This window comes from Oryzias melastigma, linkage group LG2 (genome assembly GCF_002922805.2).
Source record: "Oryzias melastigma strain HK-1 linkage group LG2, ASM292280v2, whole genome shotgun sequence".
Taxonomy (NCBI): domain Eukaryota; kingdom Metazoa; phylum Chordata; class Actinopteri; order Beloniformes; family Adrianichthyidae; genus Oryzias; species Oryzias melastigma.
The window spans coordinates 16016612-16034727 of record NC_050513.1 but is presented as its reverse complement, the minus strand read 5'-3'; positions in this window follow the sequence as shown (position 1 = coordinate 16034727).

Genomic DNA, 18116 nt, shown 5'->3' with positions numbered 1-18116 from the left:
ATTTTGACCGTGATGGCTTTCCGTACCTCTTGCCTTCCTCTGTTTCTGTTGCTCCAGCCTTGTGTGAAGTGAAACCTTTTCCCCCAGAGCATCACACTGAATTTTTTGTCATTATATATAAACGGTGATTGTGTAACAGTGAAGCTGATCTTTCAGGTGTAATTGGTGTGAGTGGGCGGACCCTGCGCTCCGTCCAGCTCCGACTTTGGTCTGCTTTAGTCTTAAGCGATTTCGTCTCAAAGAACACATGTTAGAAGACCTTTTGACCTTTAATATCCGCTGAATCTATTTGCTGCTCTCCCCCCTATATGCCCTCTCTTGCTCTGATGCGTATTAAATCAGATATGCTGAACAAGGCCACCCCCCCCAACCACCTCTTACTTAACCCAGTGTGACCTAAGCTTTTCCTGAGTAAATTGATTTAGGCCCTATAGTGTCCTCTGTGTTTGCTGAGGTTGACCAACGTTTTTTTTTCTTTCATACCACAGAGCACATTAATAAACAGCTCTATCTGAAAGAGGGGCTGTTGTGTCAATCCAGCTCTCAAGTACGGCTGCAGAGCTCTAGTTCGGATGCCGGTGCTTGTTAGTTCTATATAATAACGGTAAAACAGTGTTCTCTAGTCTCCTAATAAAGACCCCTGTGTGCTGTGAAAGTGAGGGATGACGGTTTGACACTCATGAACTCTCAAGATTGTGGAAGTGTGATTAGAAAAATAGGATTTTTGGGTCACATTTAGAGATTACAATCTATCTGAAATAAAATTATGAATAGAATTGTGTTTTTGCTATGATTTTACTGTAATATCACTCAAGTTTACACATAAAACATACAAAAAAAAAACTCAAAACAATTTTTGCGCACAACTTTATTTTGCAATTGTGGTAAAAGTCTCATTCAATAGAACAATTTATGGAGATTTCAGACAAAATGTCATGTCTAAAAAAAGACAACCTGTAATTGTGAACAAAGTACTATAAATAACTCAACTCCTAAACAACTAGAAAATATGGCAAACCATGATAGTCAATTTAAAAAAAATTGTTTTAGTACTTAAACAAAGACGCAACGTTTTGCAACAAAACCTTATTTTGAAATTGTGGTAAAAGTCTCATTCAAGACTACAATTTATGAAAATTTCTAACAAAATGTCAAATCTAAAAAAGGACATGACCTATAACAGTGAACAAAATACTATAGATAACTGAACTTTTTAACTAAAAATATGGCAAACCCTGATTGTCAAGTTTTTTAGTACAAAAACAATTTTGCACACAATTTTATTTTGCAATTTTGGTAAAAGTCTCATTCAAGAGAACATTTTATGGAAATTTCAAACAAAATGTTATATAAAAAACATGACCTATAATAGTAAACAAAATGCAATTGATAACTGAACTTCTTAACTAAAAATATGGCAATTCATGAGGATCAAAATATATATTTTTTAATTTTAGTACAAAAACAATGTTTGCACACAATTCTATTTTGCATTTGTGGTAAAAGTCACATTCAAGAGAATATTTTATGGAAATTTTAAACAAAATGTCATATAAAAAACATGACCTATAACAGTAAACAAAATACTATAAATAACTCATCTTCTAAACAACAACAAAAAATGGCAAACCATAATGGTCAAAATTTTTGTTTTTTTAAGTACTAAAACAAAGACGCAACTTTTGCCACACATCTTTGTTTAGCAATTGTAGTAAAAGTCTCATTCAAGTGAACAATGTATGGAACTTATTACAAACAAAATATCTTATATAAAAAAAACTGCTTTCAAATCTGCTAAATTTATGAAAAATGTAGAGCAAAATTTAGCATCTAAAACTTTTATTCAGTTATTGTTGGCTAGTAGACATAGTTTAGTTTTTTTTCATTTTTTTCTCTCAAATTATCACATTGATTTTTTTCCACCATGTATTTTTTGCTGATTCATACTTGAGTGTCAGTATTAGCTGACATTCTGTTGAGTCTAGATAAGCAAGAGCAAGTTTGAAGAAACCAAAATAAGAAACTTGTCAGATTATTATTTTTTTCTTAGATCCAAGAACTGTTTTCGATTATAAATAGAATGCAATAGTGAAGTACTTTTGTTCTCCTGTCCCAAGTGAGAGCGTTGTGTCCGGAGGGGTATTGGACACGAAGTAGCAGAGATTCCAAAGAAGGAGTTTGGCAAACATGTTCTGGAGGTGAATGGACTGTCAGACAGGATGATAAGTCTGAACCTGGAAGTTGAAGGTGTTACCTGGATCAGGTGTGCTTAGCCAATAAGGAGCTTCAATGGCAGGTTGGCTCAGACCCTCGAGGCCTTTGGACACCCCTATTCTAGACAAATAGAGTTTTATAGGTTTTTCTTGAAGAAGAGAGAATAGTGAGGGAAACAGAAGTGACAGGTAGTTTAGTGTTCAGAACAAGAATGCAGAATGACAGTTGGCAGTGGAATTTACTAAAAGAATAAAAGTGGCAGTGGTGAACACATTTTCCAGAATGGGACAAACCTTGAGTGTCATATAAGAGTGGGCATTTAAGTTGATTTCATTTTTTGCTGATGTAATCTGAAAAGATCAGTGACTACAAAGTTTTGAATTGGAAGTGTAGCCAGACAGCACAGGTTGGTGGTGTGTAGGATGACTATTGTGGTGAGGAAGATGAAAAAGGAAATGGTGGAGCAGAGAACCAAGGAATGGAAGCTAACAAAGGAAGAATGCTTTGTGGCTTTTTGGAGGAATAGAAACAGGCTTTAGGAGATCAGGAGGTTCTACCTCCTAAGGCTAAAATGTTCAGGGATGACGAAGTGTGTCATCTGTAATCAGAAAAGCAGATAAAGAAGGTTGGTGGTGGAATGACAAAGTTCAAAAGGCAGTCATTGGGACGTGCAGTGCTTTGTATAAGGAAGTCTAGGGGTATTTAGCCTCTGTTTGCTGTGTGGAGGGACGGACTGACAGATGAAGTTAGGCAGGAATCTCTGTGTACCATGATGTTTTCAGTCATCATCCTCACCCGGAATACAGAGGTTCAAGAGACCATGTGCATTCTTCCAGGAAGAAGACATGACTCCTCATTCTTTACATTAGAAGAATAATAGGTCTAAGTGGTTTGGGGTCTTTGGAAGCACTTCTGTCTTTAGTACAGGTAACGTGGGACAGTTGTTAGCTTACTGCACTCTTGTCAGTTACTAGTTTGTTGGGTTTTGACAGACAGTTGTAGACTGGCAAAAGACTGAACTTGAGTCCACCATTTGTATGGAGGAAAGGATTGTCGTTTCTAACAAAAATCTCTACAACTTGCTTGAACCATCTTTGTTTGGGATATGAACTCCAATTCCTTAAATGGATGTGTTTCAAATATACTGCAGACTACACTTTACTAAACTGTACTTGGTCCAGCGACATTGACAAAGTCTCCAATGGAATGGTTGTTTGGTTTCCCAATGTATTCTTTGTTGTAGTCCTCACTGTAGTGAATGGAATACACCACATTACCCTGTTTGTATTCTGGGATTCCATCCTTGTGGTAAACCAGTAATGGATCAGGACAATGACCTTACCAAAAATCCCTTTCAGTTTCAGAGATATGTGTATTCTTATTCTTTTTTGGCTCTTGTTCATTTTTGTCATGTTTTCTTGTGATTTTGGATTTGGGAAAAGCTCAGCTAGGATTTTTGACATTTTGAGACCTTGTTGGACATGTTATTTCTCTTTCTTCCTACCTTCGGGTACCTGTGGATACCTCATGGGTTCACAACTGCAAGATTTGCAAATGCTGTAGTGGGTGGTTGGAGTCAGATTGCTAGTAACAATCTGTGTGCATGGACTTTCTGTCCACTTCTATAGGAAGAGATAAGACTTTTCACCTTACTCAAGGGTGAATTTGATTATTTTGTCCAAAGAATTGATCTGTAAAGACATCGAGTTCCTAGATTTTGAACAGGATCTAGGTATTGTCCATTTACTGGAATCAGTGGGTGAGAGTAGTACCTGGGAACAGAGTGTGTGAGACTGGGGGGACCATGGCATATCCATATAAGTGGTACATGGTACATACCTGGATAAATGACATTAATAATCAATTAAAGATAAACTCATTTTTAAATGTGTTTCCTTTCTTGTTAAAGTCCTCTAAATTCAAGCTCCAACTCCACAGGGCAAATTTGACAATTTTTCTGTCAAAAGAAAACTATGTTTTACTCTTTCTCTTAAGCGGGTGGTGAACTAAACTCTGAATGCATGTTGACAGTAAGAGTTGAAAAAAAAACTGCCCTCCTCTTTTGGTATGCATTCATTGGAAGCAGCAGCCCCAGAAGTTCCCATGCTGGGCAGGGAGCTGCTTGTATGTAAATCTGTGGGCGCTGGCTTCAGGCCAGCCGGATCTGTCAGTCTGTTTCCAGACACCAGCTACACCCTGATGGGACAAAGAGTCATACTGCCGCCTCTGCCTCAGTCATCAACAGATGACTTTGAGAGACATTTTTAACTTTATTTGTATTTGTATTTCCTTGTTTTAGGAGTTAATTTAACTGCCGGGTAAACAAGAGTATCATCAGCAAATTGGCTTCCCCTTTTTTGCTCCTTAACTGACACCACACCAAAATCATTGGTTGCTGTGGACATTTGTTGATACTCTTCAACATTAGCAACTGTAAAGGACACTGGTAAAGGGCTTTTGCATCTAGAGATGTATTTAAAAAAGAAAATCAGTCTGTCCTGAAAGGATGACTGAACAAATAATGGAAGGTTGTATTTTTAGCATAAATATTTTTGACATTTAAGTGAGTTCAATTGTGCTTTGAGTAGGATGTACAAAAGGGGTTTGGAGTACTTCAAATATGCCGGGAAATTTCATTTTTCTGACAGAGGACATTGTTTGTGATATTTTTAATGCCCCGCCCACTGGCTCAGGGATTATCTTGCAGTCAAAGTGGGTTCCAGCTTAGAGTATTTTTCTTGGTCAAGTGTCCTTGAGCAAGACTTAACCTGCACCGTTGGCTCTGTATGAGCACAGGCGAACAGTAAAAATGTAAATTCTTTGGAAAACACAAAGATGTCATTCTGGACACAAAGCCTTTCTTTGTGAGTCTGCCGATCAGAGCTTGGGTTCTCAGACTCGCATCATGGAAGAGATCACTTGTCTCAGACGACTGGACGCACGTGGCCCTTTCCAAAATCCGCTGACAAGCCCAACAATGCATGTCATGCCCGCCGGCGAGGACCCGCAGGCTCCATGCTGAGTCGAAGCGAGGGGAAGTCACACTCAAGTGATCTCAGAGGAGATGAATGTCAAGCACGGAGCGGGACGCCCTCGTGGAGGTCTTGTCACATCTGAGCAGACCCATCAGACTCGAGCTTCTGTTATCTCTACTCTGCCCTCTGTGTGAGGAGGTGTTTGTGATTCCAACCCCTTCAACCTCTATTAGGGATTGATTTATATCGGCACTAATTCTGTAACTAAAGGGAAGATAGAGTTCATTAGTAAGAACAGTGATTCAAATCCCGGTTGGGCCCTCTATGTGTGGAGTTCTTCTCTTGCATTCGTGGGTTTTCCATGGGCACTCCTGTTTCCTCCCACAGTCCAAAAACATGCTTCATAGGTAACCGATGACTCTAAATCAGGGGTGGGCAACTTTTTGACTTGTAGGCCACAAAGGGTTCTAAAATTTGACAGAAGGGCCAGACCAGGTGCAGATTATTTTGATAATTCAATTCATAAGAGAAAGAAATAACATATACAAAAATATACTTTAATCTTGATTGAACGTAAATGTATGTATTTTTTGAAGCAGAACGGTTTAAAGTTATGGTTATTGAGAGTCAGAGAGTGCCGAATGCACCAATGAGTTGATGTCCATAAAGGAAAGACGGAAACTTAGAGAAAAACTGTGTCCGTGTGGTGTTTGAATTATTGGAAAAATGACTGTCCAACTCAAAAAACATACATGAACGTCAGAAAATTAAGAAATGTTCCAACACCACACGAACAAAAGTTAATGGATCTGTAGGGCATCATCAACACTAGAAATCCAGCCGAAATAAAGTGTTAATAAGGATTATCATAATTTATTCTAGTTTGGAGGGCCAGAATACATAATTTGACGGGCCATAGTTTTCCCATCTCTACTTTAAATGGTTCCATGTTGGTGAATGTGTGTGGTTGTTTCCCTCTGTGTTATCCTATCACCTTACCTTCACCCTTCAGTAGCTGGATAGGCTCCAGCATCCCTGTGACCAACACATTGTCATTCTCAAGTCATCACATACTGGCGCATGGAGAAGGACCCCTCCGCCTCACTTTTTGATGTTATGGATGTCCCCAGCTTGTCCTTTTTTGACTTTTTTTGGCTGTTCCAAATAAATCAGGGATCCGCTTATTTTGTCCGAAGCGGACTGAACCTTAGGAGGTAGCCAGTGCCGACTGGTACCCTAACCCTAGTGTGGTCCACATCTGGTACCACATTCAGAATTGGTACCATATCGCGTCCGCTACCAATCTGCGTCTAGTACTGGTACCAATCCGCATCCAGTACCGGGTTAAGGTAAGTGTTAGGAGACTGGTACCGTCCACGTCCCGGTACTGGATCAGTACCTGTTTGCAGTGTGGTGGTTGGGGAGCCTTGATTCAATTGGAACAGCCAGCATGTCAAAAAACAACAAGTTGGGGGACACCCAAAACATCAAAGAGTGATGCGGAGGGTCTTTAACCAAACATCAACATGTGACGACTCAGGAATGAGAACGTGTTGTTGGGAACCAGAATGAGAACAAAGCAGATTAGAGAAATAGATGGATGGAAGACACAATGAGATGACACAATCAAAGCAATTACAGAAACTAAAAACACTTGACTATACCTAATATGCTTACACAAAACACAGCAATATAGACAAATAGGGGAAAGAAATTAAACTGTCAATGAAAACTGCCTTGAATTACTCTAACGTTCCAATTACAAAGTACCTACTGGTCCCAAAATCCTGAAACAAACATTCTTCCTCTGCTACCTTTTTTTTTTTAACGTTTTGACTAATCCTTCTTTTCATGATATTGTTTCTTTAGTGCAAGTTATTCACGTTACAAACTGACCAATCAGACGCCCCAATAAAAGTCCAACATCGACCATTCAAAGCGTTTGATTGACAGATTCTCCTGAACTCGCTTTCAAGTAGGGTGTGGACTTCCGTAACGCTCACTCATGAGTGGTGAGAGTGGTTGCCATAGAGACACTGATTCAAATCAACTCTGACCAATCACTGCTTACCGACAATTCCTGGTTCCAATATGGCGAAAGCAAAAAAATGGCCTCTGATTTGACTTCATTTGGTTGGAACAGGAAGTAAACCATTTTCTATGGGTGATGTCAAACTCACTCAGTCCAGTTTTCTGAGTCAATGGTAAAATAAGCAAAACTTAAACACAATTTTTGTTAACATAAGTAAAAGTATGAATATTTCTAAATGAGACATTTACCAAACCAAGATAAATGTAAAGATACCTCTCTTGTTTTAGACATATTCCTTTTTGGGCTTTTATTGTTGAGTACTATTTTTACTAAGGTTTTCTAACATTAACTTTTTTTCTTTGTACTTTTGTAGTATCTATATGTGTTGTAAATGTGTGTTTAGACACGATGGTTCATACATCTCGGCTACATGGCTGCTCACTGTGCATCCATGCTGGGTCTGCTGTTGTCGTGCATTAATTGCTGCATTGTGCTTTAATTAAACGTTAGCCGCCGTGCAGCAGCTACTTTGTCAGGAAACAAACCTCGACTGTTTGACGAAGAGCAGAGGCGCCCACTGAGCTTCAGCGCCATTGTGGTGCACGGTGGGCCTTTATCAGGGCAAGCCCGCCTCCCAATAAGGGACAGAGGGGGGAGGAGATTAAAGAGCGGGGAAGGATTTGGTTCCATTGTTCCGCCGGGTTGGGAATCGGAGGTTCTGCAGCAGCGGGCAGCTTCCGCTTTGACATGGTGGGGGTCAGGGAGAGACCCCCGCCCACTGTGGAGGTGGAATCCTCGGCTTCACTTCACATTGAGGCACTTAATCTGAAATTCTGGGGTCAACAGATACAACAGCATCTATGAATAGTGTTTTTAAAAACTAAATTTGTTTTTTTAACTTTCAAATGCATTTATATATATATATATGTACACACACATATATATATATATATATATATATATATAAACATATATATAACATATATATGCAACATATATATATATATATATATATACATATATATATATATATGTATTCATATATATATATGTGTGTGTGTACACATATATATATATATATATATATATATATATATATTTATATATATATATATATATTTTTATTTGTATACATTTAAATATATATATATATATATATATATATATATATATATATGTATATATGACTTAGATTTTAAACTACATGAAGCCATGAGATGAAACCATCACCTTGCCAGCTGGAAATGTTAGATCAGATCATTTGGTTGAGACTCATATTATGTTTTAGGTCCAGGAATCCAAAAGTAAAATGAAAAATCTCAGTTCACAGGTGTGAATCAAACCTGATCTCCATCTGGAACCTTCTTGCTAACGTTTTTTGCCTTCAGTTGTGAAGAATGTTTGTTTGTTCGCCACATGGTAACTGGAAGACTTTCACACTCGGCTCTAAATCATCTCCTTAAGTGGGCTTTTCTTCTCTCTTCAGGCATCTTTGGCATCTGCCAGGATTTTCCGCCGTGCTGAACGACGCGCACGGTGAGCGAGCACCCGCTTGAGCATGGCGCCTTCTCAATCTGAGTGAAATGTCTTGAACTGCAGAGACAGTTCATTCATGTTTACGCTGACCCGAGCTTTAGCATCTGTGTGAAAACTGACTCCTGTAATACTGCGTAACTCCTAACACCTGCATGGACGAGGCGCTAACAAGAACCTCACGGCGGTTTGTGAGTTTAGCTCAGAAACCAGCTTCATGGAACAGAAGAAAAGCAGAGTTGTTGCACAGCTTTACCACTAGAGGTCAGTAAGCAGCTGTGGGCCGGTCTGCCTGAAAGATGTTGAACTTGAAGCTCTTGACTGAGCTTTGAACTTGACTCCTCATCCTGGGAAGTCCCACTCCGTCTGGGAGCCCAGAAAAAAAGAGCTTAAAGGAGCCTCCACAAGGAGAATATTTGTAAACATCAACATTGTTAACGTCTGAGCAGCTTAAAGCATAAATAGACTTAAATATTTAGAAAGATTCACAGATGAATCATTGGGTCAAAACTGTTGGGTCTCAACGATTCTGGTTTGAAACTGGATCAAAATCTGTTCATGTTGTAAATTAAAAGAAAAAATACTTAATTTAAAATTATCCTCAGCTTCAACAACAGGAACTAAATGGATACTTAAAATACATGATTTGGTGCTTTTGTGGAACAGTTGCTACCTTTTAACCCTTTAATGCCTGATGACAAAATGACAGAAACTTCAACAACCGTTTATGCAATTAGTGTAATTCTGATAGATTTTGATGCAGAGAAAAGTGGGCAACTTTGCGGCAATGCAAATTTACAGGAATTCAAAGCAGGTCCACTCTCGGGTGTTACTTTATGGTTTCCAAACATTGTATTGTATCAACTATATGTTTTATAAGGATTTTATTTTTTTCTTTCTTTAGAATTTTGATATGAATAATAGGATCAAGTTGGTCTAATTCTTCCAAAACTGCCTTAATAAAAGCAAGATTAGTGTGGCCTGGATGAATGACACCATTGACTGTATAAGAGAACTGGACTAAATGAGTGTGATGTCATCCAAGCAAATAAAGTCTTTTTTTTTTTTTTTTGGCGAGATGGATACTGTCCGGCATGTTGGAACCAGACAAAGTCAGTAAGCAGTGATTGGTCTGAATTGGTCTGAGTTGACGTTTCTATGGGAACCACTTGGCCTTGCTGGCTGGGCTTATACAGACAATGAGTGGCTCTCAAACTGGATCTGTGTGCTAGAACCAAACCCACTCATTGTATGTACATACAATACGCTCATAAAATCATATGATTATTTTTGGACATTTTTATGGTCAGAATTGATGTAAAGTGACTCCCTTTGGAAACCAGCCTCTAGTGGTCATTCGAGGAACTGCAACATTTTGGTACTTCAAGAATTGCAACATAACGTGAGGGTTAGCTTAGAATATTAGAATCCTATATTGGAAAAACGCATTTCTGTAACTCACGGGTGTCAAACTAGGTCACACAAGGGGCCAAAATCAAAAATAGCATTACCAGGGATAATGCTAGTGTGAATACTGTAAGCTGAATTTGGCCGCTGAAGATGATAGAGGAAATCCCTGAAGCTAATAGCTGAAAATGCTAAAGCTGATAGCCAGCTAAAAATATTAGCTAAACGGCAAATTAGCCTAAAAAAACTTTTTTTAAAAAACCTTGGTTAGCTAAAACAGCTAGCATGTAGCTGAAAAAATAGCTAAACTTTAAATAGCTAAAAAACAGAAAAAAAGTCTAAATTAGCCAAAAAAGCTAGCATGTTGCTGAAATTAGAAATAAGCGCAAGACAACATCAGACCACTATAACAATAAAATAAAATTTGACACATGCGCTCTAACTGGTTCCAAAAAGTGGGAGGAGCTTTCCCCAAGAAAAACTACTTTTTATTTCTTCCTTAAAATGGAGTCCTCAGACAAAACCAAAATCATTTTTCCAACTTTTACAAGCTATATTTTCTCTATAACCAGCAACAATGAGTAGAATTGAAAAGCCAAAGCTTTGAACAGAAAGTCACAGAATTACATGGAACAGGTGCGGAACTACAAGCGTTTTGTGTTGGGGGAGGGGCAGATGTCTTCGGTTGAGTGGCAACAGCAGCGGACAGTCGTTACAAAAGAGAACATCAAACATTTAAAACTGTCATTTTGTTTTTTATTTTATTGTAAACAGCAGTTCTTTTAACTGAAGTGCTATGAATAATACATAAAAGAGATTATTTTTTAAAATAACGATACTAATACTGACTTAAAACTGGGGGTGGGGAAAACGTTTTGCTTGCTCCCCTGTAGCTCCGCCCCCTGACACGAAGTAAGCATTTAAAATCAACGTCCTAACATTTCATCTGTGCTGAACTTTTCAAACATGTCTTCACGGACTGGTAAAGTCTCAGCTTTCTGTCGTTTAGTTGTTAGCAGGTTGGGTCAGAGCATAAAGAACCCCAGTTAAATTTTTTGTCCTCTATAAACCTGCGTCTGTCTTTTTTTTTGGTATGAACTCTCCGCGCGGTGAAATGAACCAGTAAAACACGCTTTCTTAGATTGGAAACACCTGCTGCTCTCCTCTCCTCTGATCCCTTCACCTGAGTCCTTGAGTGGGACAGATAAATCACAGACAGCGGCCAAAACCGCGGCGACGCCCCAACACGGTGGATTTAAAATATAAGGAGCCACCAATGTGCTGGAATGAGTTAGACACACGGAATAATGCTGCCAGTGCAGCTGCATCCAGGGTCAAAACAAGTCTTCACGAGTCTACTGTGGGTATTTTATGCTTGACACGATGATAATAAGTTCATGTATTTCAAAATAAAAGGAGTAAAGCAGATTTGGACAAAAATGTTAAAGACACACTGATAAAAATGAGGTTTTTAGCATGTTTTTGTGGCCTTTTTCTGAAGGTGGAGGACTACGGAATGAAAATAGACTCACCCCAATTTGTGTGTAACTTTGGATTTGTGTACGCATAATTCTTGATTTGTGCGCATACATTTTTTATATTAATTATAGTTTATTTCAAGCAATCCGATTATAATTATAAAGTTGAGTTCTCTTGTTGCAGTTTTGTTGAGGGGGACCTGATGGCAGACAAGATGGTGGCTGAAAATCAATGACCAAAAACTCCAAAAACTGAATATCAAACCCCCTTCCCTGCACCGCATTTAGGTCTACAAAGTCTTTTTTTTATTTTTTTTTTACTCTTTACATTTTTTTCTTGTCTCTGTCAAAACCTACAATCCTCTTTGACATTCTGTAACTCCTTACACGATCAACATGGTTTAGCTAGCTTTCTCCTTCACAGATATGCAACATATTGACAATATAAAGCACGTGTCAAAGTCAAGGCCCCGGGGCCGGATCTGGCCCTCCGGGTAATTATATCTGGCCCTCCAGATCATTTTTTTTTATTAATATTAATGGCCCAAACTCTAGGCTTTTTATTTATTTATATATTTGTATCTTTTTTGGAGCTTAGCTAATATTTCAGCTATATGCTAGTTGTTTAGGCTAATTAAGGTTTTTTTTTGTTTGTTTTTTTAGGCTATTTTTTCAGCTACATGCTAATTGTTTTAGCTAACATTAGTTTTTGTCTGTGTTTTAGGCTAATTTGGCATTTAGCTAATATTTCAACTACATCCTTGCAGTTTTGGCTTGTTGAAGCTTTTTTTAGGCTGTTTTGGAGTTAAGCTAATATTTAGGCTACGTGCTAGCTGTTTTTGCTAGTTTAGACTTTTTTTTACGTTTTTTTGGCTGTTTTGGAGTTAGGCTAATATTTACACGTTAGCTGTTTAGGCTAATTTTGAAGTTTTGCTATTTTTTTCAGCTACATGCTAGCTGTTTTGGCTAACCCAAGTTTTTTGTTTTCTTTTCAGTTTTTTAGGCTAAATTGGCATTTAGCTAATATTTTAGCTAGCTATCCGTTTAAGCGTTTTAAGCTATCAATTCCAGCATCTTCAGCTATCAGCACGAGCATCTTCAGCATCCAAATTCAGTTTACAGCATTCACACTAGCACTATCACAGGTAATGCTACATATCTAGTTCACAACTATGTTAAAAAGTTACATTTTTGAAATGTAAAAAATGTAGTTTTAGAGTGTTTTATCCTGTTTAGCCCGCGACTTAAGGTGTGTTTTAGATTTTGGCCACTTGTGCGATTGATTTTGACACCCCTGGTATATAAGTATTATATACTGGCATGAAGTTGCTTTTTCTGCAACAGAATGAGCTCAATTGGTCGCGTGAAGCAAGGGTCTCAAACTGGTCCATTTAGCGGCCCCCAAGTCGATATTTTGCGTCTCCTGCTTTAAAATGAAAGTTAAATGTCTACTACGCTATATCTTCTTTGATGACAGCTTTGTATTTGTTTTGTGATGTTTCTTCTTGCTTTATGCTTAAAATTTTGTATTTGATATTGTCGTTGGATCTGGTCCTTAGCAACAGTTGCTAGCATCGTTAGCTCCTTTCATTTTAAAGGACGTCCAGAAGATGTTGCTTAGTAGTACATAGACATGAACAAATGTTAAATTAGCTTGTTCAGTAGACATAGACAATGACATAAAGATGTAGACAGCGGACGGTAAAACATATTTTTGCCACAAATGCCATTAGCAGTCTTACAAATCAGAACGGTTTTGCTAATATCCTTTAATAAAGACACATTTTAAGCTAATCCTGAACACTAAACTGTTTGTTCTCATAAAAAAGTTTTAATAAAAGTGTCTATTAATCTGAAATCTTGTAGGATTTCCGATTCCGGCTAATGATTTTTCAGCCGCCATCTTGTCTGCCACCAGGTCCTCTTGTTGGCTGTTCCTGTAAAGGCCCAAGAGTTTCTTGAACTTTGACCTCCAGTGACACCTTCTAAACCCCTCCTCCCAGGTCAAAATGAGGCCAAAGGATTAAAGGATTGCCTCCACGTTTCACCAGTTGGATGTCTGTTTTAATATTTTGCAACACTCTCTGTGTCTCTACGTGACTCCATGCATGTGAAGTGAAGCCCAGCATCACCTCCAAAGAATGAGGAGCCAAACATTTTAGGGGCTTTTTCCGTCTCAGGGATAACGAGGCTTTTAAATTACACGGGCGCTCTGCCTCACATTTGTGTACATGAATACATATTTCAGCAGGAGAAAGCTCGCTGATGGCACTTTTTGTACAGACGGGAGAAGAGGTTCCGAGCAGCAGGAATGTGGACGGAGGAGACGTCTAAGTGGCTCATAGTTTTAAAGCAAACACTGATGATGGAGCGGAGCCTTTTTAGAGCTTTATATACAAGAAAAGGAATGCGATGTGTACGGAACGCTGAGGAAAAACAAGACTAACGCTAAAATCTCAGACGGGCTTTTTATAGAGGAATGTGGAGAACATCAGGTCTGGTTTTATAACTCGGGAGGTCTTAAAGCATCAACGCTTTAAATCTGAAATTATTACAAATGAATGGTTCCAGTTTAGATTCATGGATTCAGAATTTCCACTACCTTTCTAAAAGACCCGATTTCAGGCCATACCACATGTATAGAAAGCTAATATCAGAGAGGTCAAATGTCAAGAGATGTAACAGAATATTCCTGTGAGCCAGCGGTGGTCGGTTATGATGCATGAGGAAGAGGAGCAAGGGAGGAAACAGGAGGAGGTTTGTTTTTTTTCAACTTCGGGACAACGGGGACGGAGATTAATGGAAAGTCAGAAATGAGGGGAAAACGACCTCCCCGAGGTTCGGCCGACACTCTCCATTTTTAATGAGGGCTTGTCAAAAATTGAGATGGGTTAAATATTCATGGGGCGCGTGATAGGATGGGGGAGAGGAGGAAGAGGACGGTGGGGGATGTTTGTTCTTCATAGAACGCCGCCTTCATCTAAGATTTACATATTTTTAGAAAAAAAAAGTTATCATCTCCAGACAGCCAGTAGGGGGTGACAAATATTTTAAGAAATCGACGTGAAAGAATTAAAAGGTTTTTTTTTATTCTTCATTTTGCAGAACAATGTGTTCATTTTTTTGTATTTTTTATGCATGATCCAGCACCAAACTGGAAGCTCCTGTTCCAGAAACAGTTTATTCAACTTAAATGGATCAACTGTGTGTTGATGAGAAAATAACTTTTGATTAAAAGGCAAATTTCTGAAGTTCTTTTTGTTGTTTCTTCAAATAAACCTGATACAAAAGGAAAATGTCTTGGAAAACATCCACAAATTTGTCACTGGGTTCAGACACTATAATCAGTGATAAATGTGATCATTGTGTGATATCTTAAAACACGTATCAAGGCCCGGGGGCCGAATCCGGCCCTGCAGGTAATTATGTCCGGCGCTCCAAAATATTTTATTTTATTGTTATCAATGGCCAGATGTTCTCTTGCTCTCATTTTTAACTTCTAATATATATATATATATATATGGGGGGAGTAAAATATTCAGTTATTTAAGGTTTCACTTGATTTATTCTGGAATAATATCCCTGCCTTATTTATTTTTCATAATTAAGTTAAAAAGTTGCGGTTTTAAAATAAAAAAAAAAAATTGGCCTTCTGCTAGCTTTTTGGACTATTTTAGCATTTACTAAGATTTTTTTTAGGCTTATTTTGAGTTTAGCTATTTTAGCTACATGCTAGCTGTTTTGGTTAATAAAGGGTTTTTTGTTGTTTTTTAGGCTGTTATGGGGTTTAGCTAATATTTCAGTACAGGCTAGCTGTTTTTGCTAATTTAGGCTTTTTTTGGTTTGTTTTTTAGGCTGTTTTGGGTTTTAGCTAGTATTTTAGCTACATGCTAGCTATAGGCTTTTTTTGTTGTTTTTTAGGCTGTTTTGGGGTTTAGCTAATATTTCAATACCTGCTTGGTGTTTTGGCTAATTTAGGCTTTCTTGTTTTGTTTTTTAGGCTGTTCATGAGTTTAGCTAATATTTAAGGTACATGCTAGCTGTTTTAGCTAATTTAGGGTTTTTTGTTGTTTTATAGGCTGTTATGGGGTTTAGCTAATATTTCAGTACATGCTAGCTGTTTTGGCTAATTTAGGCTTTTTTGTTTTGTTTTTTTTAGGCTGTTCATGAGTTTAGCTAATACTTAAGGTACATGCTAGCTGTTTTAGCTAATGCAGGCTTTTTTGTTGTTATTTTAGGTTGTATTGGAGTTTAGCTAATATTTCAGTTCATGCTAGCTGTCTTGGCTCATTTCGGCTTTTTTTGTTTTTTAGGCTGTTTTTGAGCTTTGCTTTATTTTTAATTTTTTTTAGTTTTGGATTTAGGCTAATGGCTGTCTCATTTAGGCTTAGACACCCCTAATTACTAGTACTTTAATCTTGTTATATTTTTAAAGTCAAATTGTTTTTCACATATAGAGGACTATTTAATAGCTTCTGAGCCAGCACCAACCTCGCTTTGAAGCAGCAGAGGAAAGTAGTAAAAATATATGCTAAACGTCATGAGAAATTAAACAAAGCCTCGTTTCAGAAGCAAAATACCGTTCATTTTTGTCAAGAAGATGAAGCAACAGTTTGTTTCAAAGAAAAAATGTCTAAACGGTTTAATTGCTCCAGTTTCACCTCCTTATGTCTAATGTCCTCCTTCTAATGCTCTCTTCTCTAGTTTTCTTCTGCTTCATCCCAGTCTTCAAAATGATCACATTCACCAAACAGGTTAACGGAAAGTATGAATAAGGTATGTCAGCTATGTGTGATTGTATTCATAAAAAGTTTGTGATCAGTGTTCCTACTTTTTTCATATTGTTTGAATCAAAGTGGACCATTTCCACAGTTGAAAACTTTGACCCGACCACAATATCAAGGTTAATTTAGAGCACTCTGAACATGATGTTTGTTTTTTGAAGTGGTGGCTTTAAAGTACAAGTTTGGAGTCTGTTGTAATAGAAAAAAACCCATAAAGCTTCTTTTTTAGTTGTTCTTGATTTTTATTTTCTTGTATATTTGCTTTGAATAAAAGAAAAATCATGTGACAGTAGTAATGAATATTCACGTTTATAACATAGATGTTTAGCAAAGGTGATTTAAATTATTATTATTTTTTTTTTTTTACAAAAAATTTTATAAAATTCGCTTTACTTCTTTTTAAGATGAGTAGTTTCTGTGGGCGGAGTCAGAAATTTTGCTCTCTCTTAGTTGAGTTAGACTACGGTCACATATTCCAAAATGCTACGGTGTGGCCACCTGCAGAATTTGATGAAAAAGTTTGTGCGTAAGCATTTTGGGATACACGCAAAGTTTTTTTACGTGGAGGCAGCAGACAAATTTTTACGTACACAGGCCGCAGAGGTAAAAAGGAGGAATTTCACAGCAACTGGACGATTTTTCTCAAAAAGTTGACATCGGTCAGTGGCCGCTTTGGCACATTTTTTAGGTTGCGGTGGCACCCGCAATCACATTGACATTGACTGGATTGTGCAAATATGTCCAGACAGAGACAGTCCATACCAAATGGGGTATATAAAAAGCAGACCATTCTGCACGCCTGACTGCCACCTGACTGCCACCTAACAGCCACCTGACTGCCACCAGACAGCCGCCTGTCACCTGACAGCCACCTAACAGCCGCCTGACTGCCACCTAACAGCCGCCTGACTGCCATCCGACAGCCATCTGACTGCCACCAGACAGCCACCTTTCACCTGACTGCCACCTGACTGCCACCTAACAGCCGCCTGACTGCCACCTAACAGCCACCTGACTGCCACCAGACAGCCGCCTGACTGCCACCAGACAGCCATTAGACAGCCTCCTGTCACTTGACTGCCACCTGACTGCCACCAGACAGCCGCCTGTCACCTGACTGCCACCTAATAGCCGCCTGAATGCCACCTAACAGCTGCCTGACTGCCACCAGACAGCCGCCTGTCACCAAACTCCCACCTAACAGCTGTCTGACTGCCACCTAACAGCTGCCACCCGACAGCCACCTGACTGCCACTAGACAGCCACCTGACAGCCATCCGATTGCCACTGACTGCCGCCGTCTACATTCATGACCACAATTCTCAAAAAATCAGGCAGGGGCATGAAATTTGTGGCAGTTATGTTTGTGACTCTAGCATAAACTTTTGTCTTAACAAATACCTGCACTGATTTTAGGCTCAGCCAATGTAGCAGTGGTGACTTTACCTTCATAGATCCAACACCCATGCTGCAGTTTCTGCTGCATGTTCTGCAATAGCCGGCAGCTTCACTTCTGCTTTAGTTTCATGTTTTTTTTTTAAATCTTTTACTTTCATTTTTCCTTGGCAGGGGGAACGCTCGCCTATCACTGTCAGCTGCTCAGGTGCCTCAGCTGCAGGTATGCAGGTACGATGACGCGTGGCTCCTCAGCAGCCATCCATCTTGTCAGAGCGGCCCCGGGGCCAGACACTGC